Source organism: Panthera uncia (assembly GCF_023721935.1).
Source record: "Panthera uncia isolate 11264 chromosome B2 unlocalized genomic scaffold, Puncia_PCG_1.0 HiC_scaffold_25, whole genome shotgun sequence".
Classification (NCBI taxonomy): domain Eukaryota; kingdom Metazoa; phylum Chordata; class Mammalia; order Carnivora; family Felidae; genus Panthera; species Panthera uncia.
Genome location: NW_026057581.1, coordinates 11131438 through 11146707, shown reverse-complemented (window position 1 = coordinate 11146707; position 15270 = coordinate 11131438). Strand labels below are relative to the sequence as shown.

Here is a 15270-nt window from a genome sequence, read left to right as displayed (position 1 = left end):
CCGGGGGGCCGGGGCCCGGGGCGGGGACGCGGGCGGGGCGGGGGCAGGGCGCCCCATCTGGGGCCGAGCCGCGGCGCCCTGCCCCCATCCCGTCCGCGCCGCGGGCGCCCCGGGCGGACGCGGGAGGGCGGGGTGCGCGCGGGAGCCGGCCGGGGCCTAGCCTTCCTGCGCTGCCGCTCCGGGCCCGTCTTAACTTCGGGGGGTTCTGGCCCGCTAGGCTGCGGGCCCCTCGGCGGTGCGTGCGGAGACGGGGGGCGGGAGGGGGCTGTGATTGGGCTGGATCTGACCGCGGCACCTCCATTGGAAAGTGCTGGAAAGAAACAGACCTGGCTTCCCCGCAGAACCTGACTTGAGGCAATGAGTCACTTTTAAAAAATGCAGAGGCAACTGAGGCATTGAGGGAGAGCTCTATGGAACAGGGCATCTCACACAGCTGCGTCCCCGACTGCTTTTGGGTAGAGGACTAGTCGGTGCGAGTAGCTGCGTTAGCATCACTTTTCGGGCTGCTAATAATTGCGTCTGCAGATGGCCTTTCCTTTATTCTCATGAGAGTGGTGTCGGGCATCACAATAGGCTGCAAGTTTCAGCAGCATTTGAATTGAGGCATTCTTTAAAATGAGGAAATAGGGGTGACTGCATTTGGGATGTGGAACTAGAATTGGGTCCAAAGGGCCAAAGCGGGAGATTGAACATTTAGCAAAAAAAAAAAAAAAAAAAAAAAAAAAAAAGAACCTTTGGTTCTATACTTTTGGGAGTGCAGAAGTCTATGGGCCTCGGGCACTATAGTTTACCAGAATTGTTTGCAGGCACTGTTTCCTTACTGCTTATATAAATTTCTTTTAATTTCGGGAGCATGCCTTAGAATTCTTGGTAAAATAATCTAAGCTCACTTAATGTAAGATTACAAGAGTGGAGTGATCTTTGGGGAAATTGTTGTGGTAGTTACTAGAGTCTAATTAGACTGTAAGCCTCTTGAGGGCAAGGGTGGGAGTTTTGATAGTTCTTTCAGCCCCAAAACTGTATTTCACTTACAGCATATATAATGAGCAAGCAATAAAAGTTTGTTAAAGTAATTAACTCAATAGCTTGAGTGGCTGGATCATGATTTCTTGAAGAAAGCGCGTATTTTGCAAGGAAAGACTGTTCCATGCATTCCCATATCTAAAAGTCCTTAATAAAATTAGAATCAAGGTGTCATATTTATTAAAGAGAGAAAGAAATGGAGAAATCGGGAAGGTGACTATTGACGTGGCCACAGCTGGTAGGAAGTAGGGTATTGGTGCTCCTTGTGTCCATTGAGAAGTGACTTAATTTGTTGATCTGGTGTAAGGTTTGGCAAAATGTTTGAACCAAGGGCTAGATAGTAAATATGTAGGTTTTGCTGGCCATGTGGTCTCTTTAGCAGCTACTCAACTCTGCTGTTGCAGCTTAAAAGCAACTATAGACAATACATAAAGGGATGGTGAGGCTGTGTTTCACTTTATTTATGGATACCGAAATCTGAAGTTCATAATTTTCACCAGTCACGAAATAGTCTTGTTTTTTTCAGGTATCTAAAAATGTAAAAATAATTCTTAGCTTGGAAGAGGAGGGGGAGACACAGAATCAGGAGGGGGGTAGGGCAGGCTTGTCCTGTTGGCAGGAATTTGCTACATCCACCTGCCATGTGATAGTTTGGAGAAGAGCCTTTGCAAGGATTAGTGAGCCAGATTGTCCGAGTGCCTAAGTCATGCCCACGAGTTGTTAAATACCTTCAAGAATAGCATTAACTTATTTGGGCATTGTTTTGTTTTGCCTTGAATATTTCCTAACAGACATCTTTATACATGAAGTGCTGTTTTTAATTTGTTAATTATGTAATATTTTACACATAAAAATAATATGCTAAGTATGTGTAAACTATAGCCATTATGTTCAAATGGCCACCTGTGACCCCATCACAGCACCAAAAACTACGGCTTAAGAACCAGATAATTGTAAAAAGATAACCTACAGAGTGGGAGAAGATGTCTTAAAATTATGTATCTGATAAGGGACTCGTGTCCAAAATATATAAAGAGCCCTCCCAACTCAATAATAAAAAAGATAAATAACTCAATATAAAAATTGTCAAAGGGTCTGAATAGACATTTCTCCAAAGAAGATGTGTAGATGGCCAATAAGTAATGGAAAGATACTCAACATCATTATTCATCAGAGAAGTGCAAATCAAAATCACACTGACATACCATTTCATATCCACTAGGACGGCTAGAATAAAAAGATCAGATGATTAAGTGTTGATAAGGATGTGGAGGAACTGAAACTCTTACTCATTGGTGATGGAGTATCATGGAAATAACCTAAATGTCCATCGACTGATGAATGGACAAATAAAATGTGGCATATCCACATAATGGGGTAGTATTTGGCCATAAAAAGAAATGAGGTACTGATCCATGCTAAAACATGTAGAAGCCTTGAAAACATTATTCTGAGCTAAAGAAGCAAGTCACAAAAGACCACATATTGTTTGACTCTGGTCCTATGAAAATGTCCAGAATAGGGGAATCTATAGAGACAGGAAATAGATTAGAGCTGGGGAAGGAGGGTAAGGAGGTGATTGTTAAAGGCTGTAGGGTTTTTCTTTGAGCCGATGAAAATGTTCTAAAATTGACTGTGTTGATGATTGCACATATCATTGAATCATACACTTCCATTGGGTGAATTGTCTCATATGTGTTAGACCTCAGTAAAGCCATTAAAGAGAATAAACAGAAACTAGAAAAAAAAACCCCACTATGTTGTTACCTGTACTGTTGCATCTTTGTGCTCTTGTGTGCCATTCCGTGTCCCTCCAGACCCTGAATTTTATCTTAATTCCTGGTTTTATTGTGAAACTGTTATGACATAGGTATGTAGTCCTAAACCGTGTGTTATTTAGGTTTGCTTGTTTTTTGATCTATAAAAAGGGTGCAGGGGCACCTGGGTAGCTCAGTCGGTTAAGCATCTGACTCTCAGGTCATGAGCTCACGGTTGGTGGGATCGAGCCCCACGTGGGGCTGCTTGGGATTCTCTCTTTCTTTCTCTCTGTCTCTCTCTGTCTCTCTCTCTCTGTCTCTCCCTAGCTCTCTGCCCCTCCCCTGCTCATGCACGTGTCGTGCATGCTCTCTTCCAAAAATAAATAAACTTTAAAAAAAATTTGGAACTCTTTTGAAATGTGTATATAACCTTCTCACTTAAAAAAAAAACCCTCAACATTAAATTTTTAAGAATTATCTCTATTGTTGCAGCAGCTGCATAGTACTTCTTAGCAAACAAGCCACAGTGTGGTCATCCATTTTCTTCCTGGCGGGCATTTGGGTTGGCCCCCACGTTTTGCTGTTATGAAGTGTGCTCCTTTGAAGACTTTCTTGCGAGTGTCTTGGCACACGTATGCCAGAGTTCTCTTCCTCTGTGGTGTGACTGTATCGTATATTTTAATGACAAGAAGATAAAAGAAAAAGTTGGCTCTTCTGACTTGTGCATCCCTAGCTTCTTCATTGCCTCCAACCAAGTGAATAGAACTGAGGTCCTGTCTTCTCATTCCATTTAGATTCTGATGGCAATATCTGTTACCTCTTGTCCCAAGAAGTGTGCAAAAGCACGAACTAAAACTGGATAGCTGAATTTCCCCACCACTTACGAGCATCTTCATTCTCTTTTATCACCTGGGTTTAGGACCGGACAGAGGACAACCTCATTAAGCCAAAGGGACGTGGCTTTCAGCAAGGTACCTGAGTGGTTTCTAAACTTGACTAGCATTTTCCTTGTATGTGTGTCCCGCTGGGCAGTCCAGGATTTCTGACATGACTTAGTTTGTTTTTTCTGGTAGCAACAAACCAGTCGGCAAGCTGGGGTGTTAGCCTCGGGCACTTTCTAGGCCTGCCCTGACTCAGGCTGTGAGCTTTTGAATTTCATCCTGGGTGTTTCTACTTGTACTTAGGAAGAGAGGAAGCACCGTAAGGTCAGAGTAGGCCATTATAAGGGATTTTCTAAGTTGTTGTTGTTGTTGTTGTTTTTAATTAATGGTAAAATACACATAACATAAAATTTACCATTTAATCATTTTTAAGTATACAGCTCAGCAGCATTAATTACATTCACAAAGTTGTGCGACCGGCACCATCATCTGTCTCCAGAACCTTTTAATCACCTCAGACTGAAACTCTGTCCCTGTCAGACGATAACCCCCCCCCCCCATTGCTCCCTCCCCCGCCCCTGGCTTCCACTGTTCTACCTTCTGTGTCTATGAATTTGCCTATTCTCGATGCCTCATGTAAGTGAAATCATACAATATTTGTCTTTTGACATGAGCTTTTACATCCATAGGAATTTTACATTGTTTTGTTTTTCTTAAGTAGACCCATTTCCCACTTAGGGAAAACATACGTTCTTTGACTGAGAAGTTATGTAATGGGACTGTTTCCTTTTCAGGATACAGCCCTCTATAGGAAGGGACATAACAAGTGTTGTAAAACCAGAGGGAGAACTTTTGTTTATTATGGATTTATAAGAAGAAGAAGAAGAATTCACCTGACCTGTCTCATTAATTAGATATCTAATGGTCCTGGCTTCTCATTGACTACTTAGCCAAGTGGAGAAGGCAGAGAAGCACCAAGTTAAAAATTCACACCTGATGACAGGATGAATTAGGTAACCTTTGAAGCTCCTGTTAGTCCCCAACTTCTAGAATTTAAAGGCCATTCTAAAGTATAAAAGTCTGATCTAAAATTGATTCTAGTTTTGATAGGGAGAGACAAAAAAAAAGAAGAGGAAGGTTGTGGGCACTGAAAATAGATGTGAGGTGGTCTTCATGGCAATATTGAAGAGGGAGATGGTCCCTGGAGAAGCTGGGTGCTAGAGACACCAGAGATAAACCTTGTAGTACATAGGTGACACTGGTTGTCTTACGTCTATACTTAATACACGATACGTACACAGGATAATGAGAAAATAACCGTCATTACTTTGTATCAGTCCACATGGAAATCCAGAGAGACTCTGGGATCCGTTGATTATTTCTTCCTTCCTCCATGTTGAATGACTATTGTATGCCTGGAACAGTGAAGATCGCTGGGGCTGCAAAGAGGGGTATCAGTGAAGGAAGATACAATGAACAGGAGGTGACCTAGGCTGTGAACGTAGATTTCAAATGATCTTTTAGGTCATAGTCGTCATTAGTTCTGACTTTGTTCCCATTTAGTTTTATCCAGAGAAAAATCACTGGATTTTTTTTTTTAATTTTTTAAATGTTTATTTATTTTTGAAAGAGAGAGAGAGAGAGAGAGAGAGACAAAGTGTGAGCAGGGGAGGGACAGAGAGAGAGGGAAACACAGAATCTGAAGCAGGCTCCAGTCTCTGAGCTGTCAGCACAGAGCCCGATGTAGGGCTTGAACCCACAAACTGTGAGATTATGACCTGAGCCGAAGTTGGACACTTAACTGACTCAGCCATTCAGGCTCCCCAAGAATCACTAGATTTTTACGAGATAAATTGATTACTATACTCGATGGCAAAAAACGGCAGTCAAAATGGACCACACTAAGAAAACTAGCCAGTTGAATCTTCCAGAACCAGGTGAACTAGGCTTCCAAGGGGCGAATGCCTATTTCAGTCTGATTATGGTCTGATATGTAAGCGAGGCTGTCCATTTTATGCATTCTCAGTTTAGAAGCCCAGAGTGTGTCGGTAAGGGGTTGGGAAGATAGGAGGGCGTTTTTTTTCTTGTACTGAACACTGTCTGGGACTGGTGCTCACCTCCGTCCAGTGGCAGGGCTCCCCCGTGTCTGCCCTAGTAAGTAGGTTGATAGAAGAGTTCCATCTAATTGGTTCCTTGCATTCGGTAGACCCCACACAGACAGCTTCTCCTGGCTATCATCTCCCAGCATGTTGGAAGCTGTGGCTGGAGACTTTCGGGGCACAATGCAGGTTCACCCGTATTTAGCCAGGATTCTTAAAAGTTCCAGTTTTGATTCCTCCTTCATTTCCATTTCTGCTTCTTCATTTCTCAGTGCTCTCGTGGTGCAATCTGCGGACAGCCCTCCAGCCCCCTTTTTCCGTCCTGCTTCCGAACAGCCTCTCCCTTCCCAGGATGCCTCTTCCCTCAGCGTCTCTTCTGAGTGGAAGGTGAACAATTATCTAATGAAAGTTCTTCAGTCCCTGGAAACTTTGAAAAAGAGGTTCGCTGATGCAGATGAGTCTAGGTAGGACGGAATTAGGGGTGGGACTCATTCTTGTGCTTCTTACTTTAGGCCAACAGTCTTCACACCATGTACGTTAACCGTGTTCGAAGACTTCCCCCAGGTACATGCACACAGGTGTTTTGAGAAAGTCCGTTTCCAAATCTTCCTCTTCCAGGTGTCCTTTTTCCGAAGACTTGTCTTCTTGAGAGCAGGTGTTTCCTAGAGATGCAGATTCTCTCTCTCTCCTACCTTCTTTTCCATAAGCACCTTTCTCTCTTTTTACATAAGACCATCTCTAATCCATCTTCCTAGTTCATTTTATCAAAAAGGGCTGTTTCTCACCCATTTTTACTAAACTGTTGATCAAGGATGTAAAAATCTATGAGATAAGGAAGGGCGGGAAAGGAGGACATTTCAGAATATCAAGTTTAGGGGTAAGAAAATGAATGATTCCGGTGTCCGGACATCGCCAACATATGTTTTCTAAATCTCTGTTAACACACACACACACACACACACACACACACACACACACATCAATCTGATCAATTTGTAAATTGATGTTAAAGGACACATTTTGAAGGGGATGAAGTCAGGACTCTTGTACAAATGAGGAGACAAACATTTCTAAACATATGAAAAATGAGAGAGCCAGTAAGGTCTACAGTCAGTTCAAAAAAGACCATTGATAAGAAGGTTGAAGTGAATTTGCTAAATTGACGTGAAATCGGCTTCTTCCACAGAGGGAGAGGAAAGTCCATTGGACTTCCGCAGGGTACGATCTGTTTACATGCCTGCGGATGATAATTACTTGCTTTCTGATCAGTTTTCTGCAAGTTAACTGCTGTGTCTGCAGAGTTGTAAAATGGCCCTAGTCAAAGACAGTGAGTGACTGACACAAGCCAGTTGGATGAGTAGTTAGGGCACTCACTAGTCAGTCTTCTCAGTTTTCCTTACGCCGATGATTCACATAATTTTGATATTTCTTCACCATGTGATGTTTTGTACTCTGGAGTTCAAACACTGGAGTGACATTTCTGTCACAAAATGTCATCCGTTCCCATCTCCTCATTTATGTGAACATAGTTTCCCAACATTTACTTTGATAAGAACAAAAATTGAGAAACTGATGTTCGACCTTGACTCGTACTAGTAATAAATATACTCATCCACATACACATTAAAAATAATTGAAAACTGAAAGTGCTCAAGAGAGAGGGTTTTCCAGTAAGAATTACTTTTGTGTACATGTAGGACTAATTTGTTAACATTTGTAATATTTGTGTTGTTTTGATAAGTTGCATTCACAGTTGTGATGGTAACAATCGGAAAAGTATTTTTTTGCCATTGAGTTAATTTTTTTTAAATTTTTTATGTTTATTTATTTATTGAGAGAGAGTGAGAGAGAGAGAGAGAGCAATCTGGGGAGGGGCAGAGAGAGTGGGAGAGAGAGAATCCCAAGCAGGCTCCGTGCTGTCAGCGCAGAGCCTGACGTGGGGCTCAATCTCATGAACCGTGAGATCATGACCAAGAGTCAGAGGCTTAACCGACTGAGCCACCCAGGCGCCCTGCCATTGAGTTTAAATTTAAGTTTATAAATATATTTTTGATGCAGAAAAGGATAATAGAATAATGAATAAAAGACATTCAAGCATAAAATAAATAAAATGGGGATAAATTTCTAAAGGGCCAGAGGAATGGAGACACGAGTTGGAGGAGAGAGTGTAATTATGCAAAATTTGTGACCATCAAAAAGCAGCCTACTCATGTATTCTTTGGAAATGAATGATGATGACTTTCATGGATGTATTTCAGTGAGTGAAAAATAGTTTTACTTTTATGGGTCAATATTTAAAAAAATTTTTTTAATGTTTATTTGTGAGATTGACAGAGCATGAGTGGGGGAGGGGCAGAGAGCGAGGGAGACACAGAATCTGAATCAGGCTCCAAGCTCTGAGCTGTCAGCACAGAGTCCGACTCGGGGCCCAAACTCGCAAACTGGGAGATCGTGACCTGAGCTGACTGAGCCACCCAAGAGCCCCTTTATGGGTCAATATGAACAGAATGCTAAAGGTGATGTTCTTTACAACCATTCACATTTTGGTGAAATTTTTTACGTGTCAATCTAAAAATGGGCAGGAGGGGTTTACAGAATGCATTCTGGATATTTACAAGTGAAAATTTGGAAATCCCTCTGTAGCTTGTCCTTCCTCTGGCTTTGGACCAAAAATCAGGGGTCAGTCATATGACAAACCCTTTCTGCAACTTTAGTGCTGGGAAGGGAACCAGTTTGTTGATTGACAGAGTTCTAGTGACTCCTGGTTTTGCTAGATTTAGGGAAGACATTTAAGGGCTAAAGACCTTGAAGCTTGTGACGCCTCTCAAAAGGGAATGATAGCCCATCAGGCTTTATTTCTTTTTAAAGTTTTTTTTAACATCTATTTATTTTTGAGAGACAGAGACAGAGCCCGAACAGGGGAAGGGCAGAGAGGGAGGGAGACACAGAATCCGAAGCAGACTCCAGGCTCTGGGCTGTTAGCACAGAGCCCGAAGCAGGGCTCAAACCCACGAACCGGGAGATCATGACCTGAGCAGAAGTTGGCCACTTAACTGACTGAGCCACCCAGGCGTTCCAGGTTTTATTTCTTTTTAAACAGTTGTATCTTCACTTTGTTCTTCTTTCTGGATCTCCCCTTGGGAGGCACTCACTGTGGGTCATCGTGTGTGTGTGTGTGTACGTCTGTGTACAATAACCAGATAGATACCACTGTTTGGATCTGTAAACATAAGCTTTCATCAAGTTTGGGAAATTTTTGGCCATCATTTCTTCAGGTATATTTTCTACCTCAATCACTCTGTCCTCTCCTGGGATGCTGAGGACGCTAATATTACACCTCCTAATACTGTCTCACAGGCCTCTTAAGCTGTGTTCATTTTTGCATTCAATTCTTTTTCTCTCTGTCATTCAGATTGGATAATATATATACCAACAAGTGCACAGTCACCTCTTTTTGCAATCTCCATCCTGCTATTTGGCTCACCCAGTCATTTTTTGCTATTGTATTTTTCAGCTCTAAAATACTCGTTTTTTTAATGGGTTCTTTAAAAAAAATTTTTTTCAATGTTCATTTATTTTTGAGAGTGAGAGGCAAACTACGAGTAGGGGAGGGGCAGAGAGAGAGGGAGGCACAGAATCCCAGGTAGCTCCAGGCTCTGAGCTGTTAGCACAGAGTCCATCATGGGGCTCGAACCCACGAACCATGAGATCATGACCTGAGCTGAAGTCAGATGCTTAACTGACTGAGCCACCGGGCGCCCCTCTTTTTTATAAGTTCTGTGCCTCTTCTGAGAACTTTGAGAACTTCTGCCTTTCCATTCATTTTAAGAGTGTTTACCTTTGGGGCACCTGGGTGGCTCGGTTGAGTGACTGACTTCAGCTCAGGTCATGATCTTGCAGTTTGTGGGTTCGAGCCCCACGTCGGGCTCTGTGCGGACAGCTCAGAACCTGGAGCCTGCTTCAGATTCTGTGTCTCCCTCTTTCTCTACCCCTCCCCTGCTCACGCTCAGTGTCTCTCTGTCCCTCAGTAATAGATAAATGTTAAAAAAAAATTTTTTTTTCTAAAAAGAGTGTTTACCTCTATCTCCTGGAGCATAGTTGACATCGTTCCTAGAAATCTGGTCATTCCAACATCGGTGTCATTTTGGGGTTGGCCTTTGTGGATTGTCTTTTCTCTCAAGAATTGATCACAGTTCCCCAGTCCCTTGCATGTCACACATGTTTGGATTGAATTCTAGACATTTTGAGGATTGTGTTGTGAGACTCTGGGTCCTTTTGAAATGCTCATTTTTACTGCTGTTGTTTTCCCAGGCAGCCAGCCCAGTTCTCCCTTATAATGGTCCCAACATCAGTGCAGTTTTTAAAACTTTTGCTGTGCTGCTTTGGACCCCCAGGAAGCACTATTTAGGGCTTAGTCTGGGACTTGAGCACTGGCTTCTATTGCAGCACAGATCTCAAAGCCTGTGGATCTGTCCCCCACATGCACACTATGGGGCAAGACTAGGGCTTGTACTCATTCATGCACAGAATGAGGGGATCCCCCTTTCCAGCTCTGGCTTCTCTGGGATTCTCCTCTGGCAGTGACATCAGAGAAGCTTTTTTTTTTTCATTTTTTTTTCTAACATTTATTCATTTTTGAGAGACAGAGACAGAGCATGAGTGGGGGAGGGGCAGATAGAGAAGACGATGCAGAATGTGAAAAAGGTCCAGGCTCTGAGCTGTCAGCACAGAGCCTGACATGGGGCTTGAACCCACAAACTGCGAGATCATGACCTGAGCCAAAGTCGGACACTTAACCCACTGAGCCACCCAGGCGCCCCGTGTCTGAGAAGTTTTTAGTGGCTTATGCTGCTGCTTGCTTCTCTAGGATGCAGTTCTGTGACTAGCCACACACACACACACACACACACACACACACACACAGACCGCTGGACTTTGCATCACATTTTTCCATCTGCAGGACCTCCTTTCCGGGTCTTCTGGCCAAACAGAGGAGGATTCTCTCAGAGATTTTGTTGCCTGAACCCCCTGCATAGCTTCAATCTTGGATCAACCCTGGAGAGAAGAGAGAAGAACAAACAAACAAACCAGAAACACATTCCCAAATAAATCCCCTTTTCAAGTTTGATTGCTTCCTTGAATTGGCCTACTATTGTTTACCTTTCAGTCAGGGAGTTGCTTTTTATGTCTTGAACACAGTTTAGAGATAGGCTGTCATGGGCCAATTCCTTCTTCTTTTTTTTTAATTATTTTTAACTTTTATTTATTTTTGAGACAGAGAGAGACAGAGCACAAGGGGGAGGGCCAGAGAGAGACAGGCAGACACAGAATCTGAAGCAGGCTCCAGGCTCTGAGCCGTCAGCACAGAGCCCGACGTGGGGCTTGAACCCATGAATCATGAGATCATGACCTGAGCCAAAGTTCTACACTCAACCCGCTGAAGCTCCCAGGCGCCCTGGGCCAATTCCCTCTTGAACAGCACTGGTAGCTCCCTCCTTCTTTTGACACCTTCCAGTGTCCCTTTCCCCATTCCCCCTCTACCTGTACCCTCCCCCATTCTCTTCCTTGTGTGTTGTCCACTTTCTCTGTGTCCCCTTTACTTTGGGCTTTCAGTTCCAAAGAACAACAACAACAAAAAAGAAGAGCCGGTAGTCTTTTGGTGGTCCAGAGCTCTATTTGAAAACTCCAGTTTTGTTACACGTAATAAATAGAAGTCAAGTATGAAAGTAGACCCAGGGGGCTGGAGATAATGTGAAGAAGGAGAAGGGGGCTGGGGCCACACGCATCACCTGGCTCTTCTAAATCGAAGGATCGCCCTCACATTTGTTAACAAACGTCATACTCAAAACCGGCTTACTTCTTGATCTGAACTGATCCTTGGTTTTTCTCTTAAAGAGAGTTGCTGAAGCTGCTATTCAACCGCATATAAAGCCTACACGGCTTGCCAGTAAATTCTGAGATCAGAAGGAATTTCAGCAAACCTTGTTGTCTTCATTATTCCAGGAAGACATGGCATTCTTTTTTTTTTAATTAATTTTTAGAGAGACAGAGACAGTGTGAGTGTGTGAGGGGCAGAGAGACAGGGAGAGAGAGAGAGAGAGAACCCCAAGCAGGCTCCGTGCTGCCAGCACAGAGCCCAATGTGGGGCTTGAAGCCATGAAACCAGAGCTGAAACTGAGAGACGCTTAACGGACCGAGCCACCCAGGCGCCCCAAGACACGGCATTCTTCACACTGAAATGTCGGGGTTTAACGACGTGAAATAGTTTTAGTCAAGTTTTTATGGGCTGTGTATGGCAGAGCCTTCGAAGTGTGGTGTGTGAGATGTCCAGGTCATCACGTTTAGGGGATCAGAGACCTGCTGACATGTGCCGTAATGAGCACTCACTGTGTGCAGATCACAGTGATGAGTGCTGGGGAGCATTCAGAGATAAATTATAATAGTGACAGTTGGCCATCACTCTAGTTCACGAAGCTCCCCTCGTCATGTCCTCTGAGCTTCCCAAGAATCCTGAGGCAGTTATTATTAGGTAGGTAATACTTGGGATTCCACCTTCGAAAGTCCCCTGGGCTTCCCTTCCCTGCAGCCACCAGCGGTCATCTCGGTGGCCCTTTGAACTCAGTGTCTCACACTGAACTCCTCCCCTTGGACACCTCCATTCCCTCTGTCTGTCCGCACCTGCACCGCCTGACCCTGAGACAAGGCATCTGAGACACTCTGCCTTCTCTCTTTCCCTCCCAGCCCCACTCAAGCCCCGTGGTCCCCGCTCAGACCTCCTTCATTCTCCTACGTTCTCAGACCTTCTCCAACCCGCTGCCGCCTTGTAGTAAATTCCCACGTCCCCCCTCAGCTTTGTCCGCCGCTCCTGCCAGCTACTCATCAATCCCTTATTTTCCCGTGAGCTCTTAGATAGCTTCTGGCACATGGTGAATGAATGCCCGAGGAATATTTTCTAGCTGCAGTGTCTCCATGTCTTGGCACATGCTGGGCATAGGCTCAGGGATACATCTACTCTACTTACCTTTCTGCTTTCGATGATGCCTCTTCGTCCTTTGAGAGTCCGTTTCGCTCCTAACTGAACTCGAAGGGCCTCCTTACTTCCCAGGGCTCCCTTGAGTACTCGCCCTTCTTGACCCCCACACCCATGCACACATGCTCCCACAGCATTCCCGGGCACTTCTATGATCAGATTTCCCAAAGCGTGGGTCCTTTTACTCTGAGGTGCGCTTCTGAGAAATGCAGATTGCCAGGAACACCCAGAACCACTAAATTAGTATTGCTGAGATGGGGGTGGGGTGGGGGGAGGGCAGGAATCTGCATTTTGGAGGCCCCACTTCTGCCCAGCGATTTCTGCTGCCGTGTGAAACGCCACCGCTCCGCTCTGTCCCCTCCAGCTGGTTCCGGGAGCGGGAGCGAGGCTGTGGCCGCTCAGGGAAGTCTCTGGTTAAGGTTAATTACCACCTGTGTCTTTGCTGGGAGGTGAGAGCAGCAAAGTTAACTCTGACTTAACTGGTTTTTGACTGTACGGTTATAAAGGGGAGCTTGAGGCTTGGCATTAAGCAGCACAGGTTTGAACCACGCAGGGCCACGGAGTGCAGTTTTTCAATAAATACAGCAAATACACTGCTGCAACCATAGTTTCTCTTCATGATTTCTTAACGTTTTCTTTTCCCCAGCTTACTTTATTATAAGAATACAGTATATAAATACAGCATACAAAATATGCATCAATTGACTGTGTTATCGGTAAGGCTTCTGGTCAACGGTTGGCTATTAGTAGTTAAGTTTCGGGGGAGTTAAAAGTTATATGTGGGGGCGCCTGGGTGGCTCAGTCGGTTAAGCCTCCGACTTCAGCTCAGGTCACGATCTCATGGTCCGTGAGTTCGAGCCCCGCATCGGGCTCTGGGCTGATGGCTCAGAGCCTGGAGCCTGCTTCCGATTCTGTGTCTCCCTCTCTCTCTGACCCTCCCCCGTTCATGCTCTGTCTCTCTCTGTCTCAAAAATAAATAAAATAAACGTTAAAAAGAAATTAAAAAAAAAAAAAAAGTTATATGTGGATTTTTAATTGCATGGGGGATGTTGGTGCCCCTAAACCCTGTGGGCTCGAGGATCAGTTGTACTTGTTTGTTTTTGAAAACAACATTTATTGAGGTACAGTTTTGCATACCATAAAATTCACCCATTTTAAGTGCACAATTCAATGACTATTATTATATTTCCAGTATTGGGCCCCTACCACCATGATCCTGTCTTAAATCATTTCCCTCACTTCAAATAGAAACTTTATTCCTATTTGTAGTCCCTTCGCATTCCTAGCCTCAGCCCTAGGCAACCACTGATCGACCTTCTGTCTCTAGAAATTTGCTTTTTCTGGATATTCCTAGAAATTGAATTGTATAATACCTGATCTGTGCCTGGCTCTTTCACTTAACATCGTGTTTTGGGCGGGGGGGGGGGGGCGCCTGGGTGGCTCCGTCAGTTAAGCGTCTGACTCATAATTTCAGCTCAGGTCATGATCTCATGGTTCCTGAGATCGAGCCTTGTGCTGTCTCTTCCTCTCTCTCTCTTTTCCCCTCCCTGACTCAGGCACCCTCCTGCCCTCTCTCTTTCCCTCTCCCTCTCTTTCAAAATAAATAAACTTTAAAAAATAAATATAATTTTTTGAGGTTCATCCATGTTGCAGAACGTATCAGTGCTTCTTCCCTTTTCTATTGCCGGATAATATTCCATTGTATGGATATGCCTCATTTGTTTATCTGGTCATCAGCTGCTCCCCGTCATGTTTTGGTTATTATGAGTGATGATGCCATGAACATTTGTGCACAAGTGTTCCTGTGTGTAGACATGTGTTTTAATTGCTCTTGAGTAGATAATGCAAATGGTATGGCTGGGTCATATGGCAGATATATACTTGGCTTTTTAAGAAAGTTCCAGGTGGTTTCCATAGCAGCTGCAGCATTTCACTTTCCCACCGGAAGTGTAGGAAGGTTCTGATTTCTCCATGTCCTCGCTGGCACTTGTAATCATCTGTCTTCTTGGCCCTGGCCATCCTAGTGGCTGCAAAGTGGGATCTCATTGTGGTTTTGACTTGCATTTCCCTGATGGCTATTGATGTTGAGTCTATGTGCTATACTGCTGGCTAGTTGCCTATTTTCTTTGGAAAAATATTCAAATACTTTGGTCATTTTTTAAAATGTTTAATATTTATTTTGAGAGAGAGAGTGCGTGAGAGCACATGCACGGGAGTGGGGGGAGGGGCAGAGAGAAGGAAAAAGAGAATCCCAAGCAGGCTCCACGCTGTCAGTGCAGAGCCCAATCCAGGGCTTGATCTCACAAATTGTGAGATCATGACTTGAGCTGAAATCAAGAGTCAGATGCTCAACCTCCTGAGCCACTCAGGCGCTCTATTTTGGCCATTTTTAAGTTGGAATCTTTGTCTTATTATTGAGTTGTAAGAGTTCTTTGTAAATTCTGCACATAAGGAGAGCAATACATTTTTTTATGGAGGGA

At 44.1% G+C, this 15270-nt stretch overlaps 1 protein-coding gene across 1 annotated transcript in view; it reads left to right on the top strand.

The window, feature by feature from the left end:
* The first annotated feature begins 3685 nt into the window (after positions 1-3685).
* Positions 3686-15270, top strand: part of CAP2 (cyclase associated actin cytoskeleton regulatory protein 2) — a 154370-nt gene continuing 142785 nt past the window's right edge. Inside the window, exon 1 of the mRNA XM_049655011.1 lies at positions 3686-3751. The gene's annotated coding sequence lies outside the window, so the exon portion shown is untranslated. The remainder of the gene's footprint in view (positions 3752-15270) is intronic.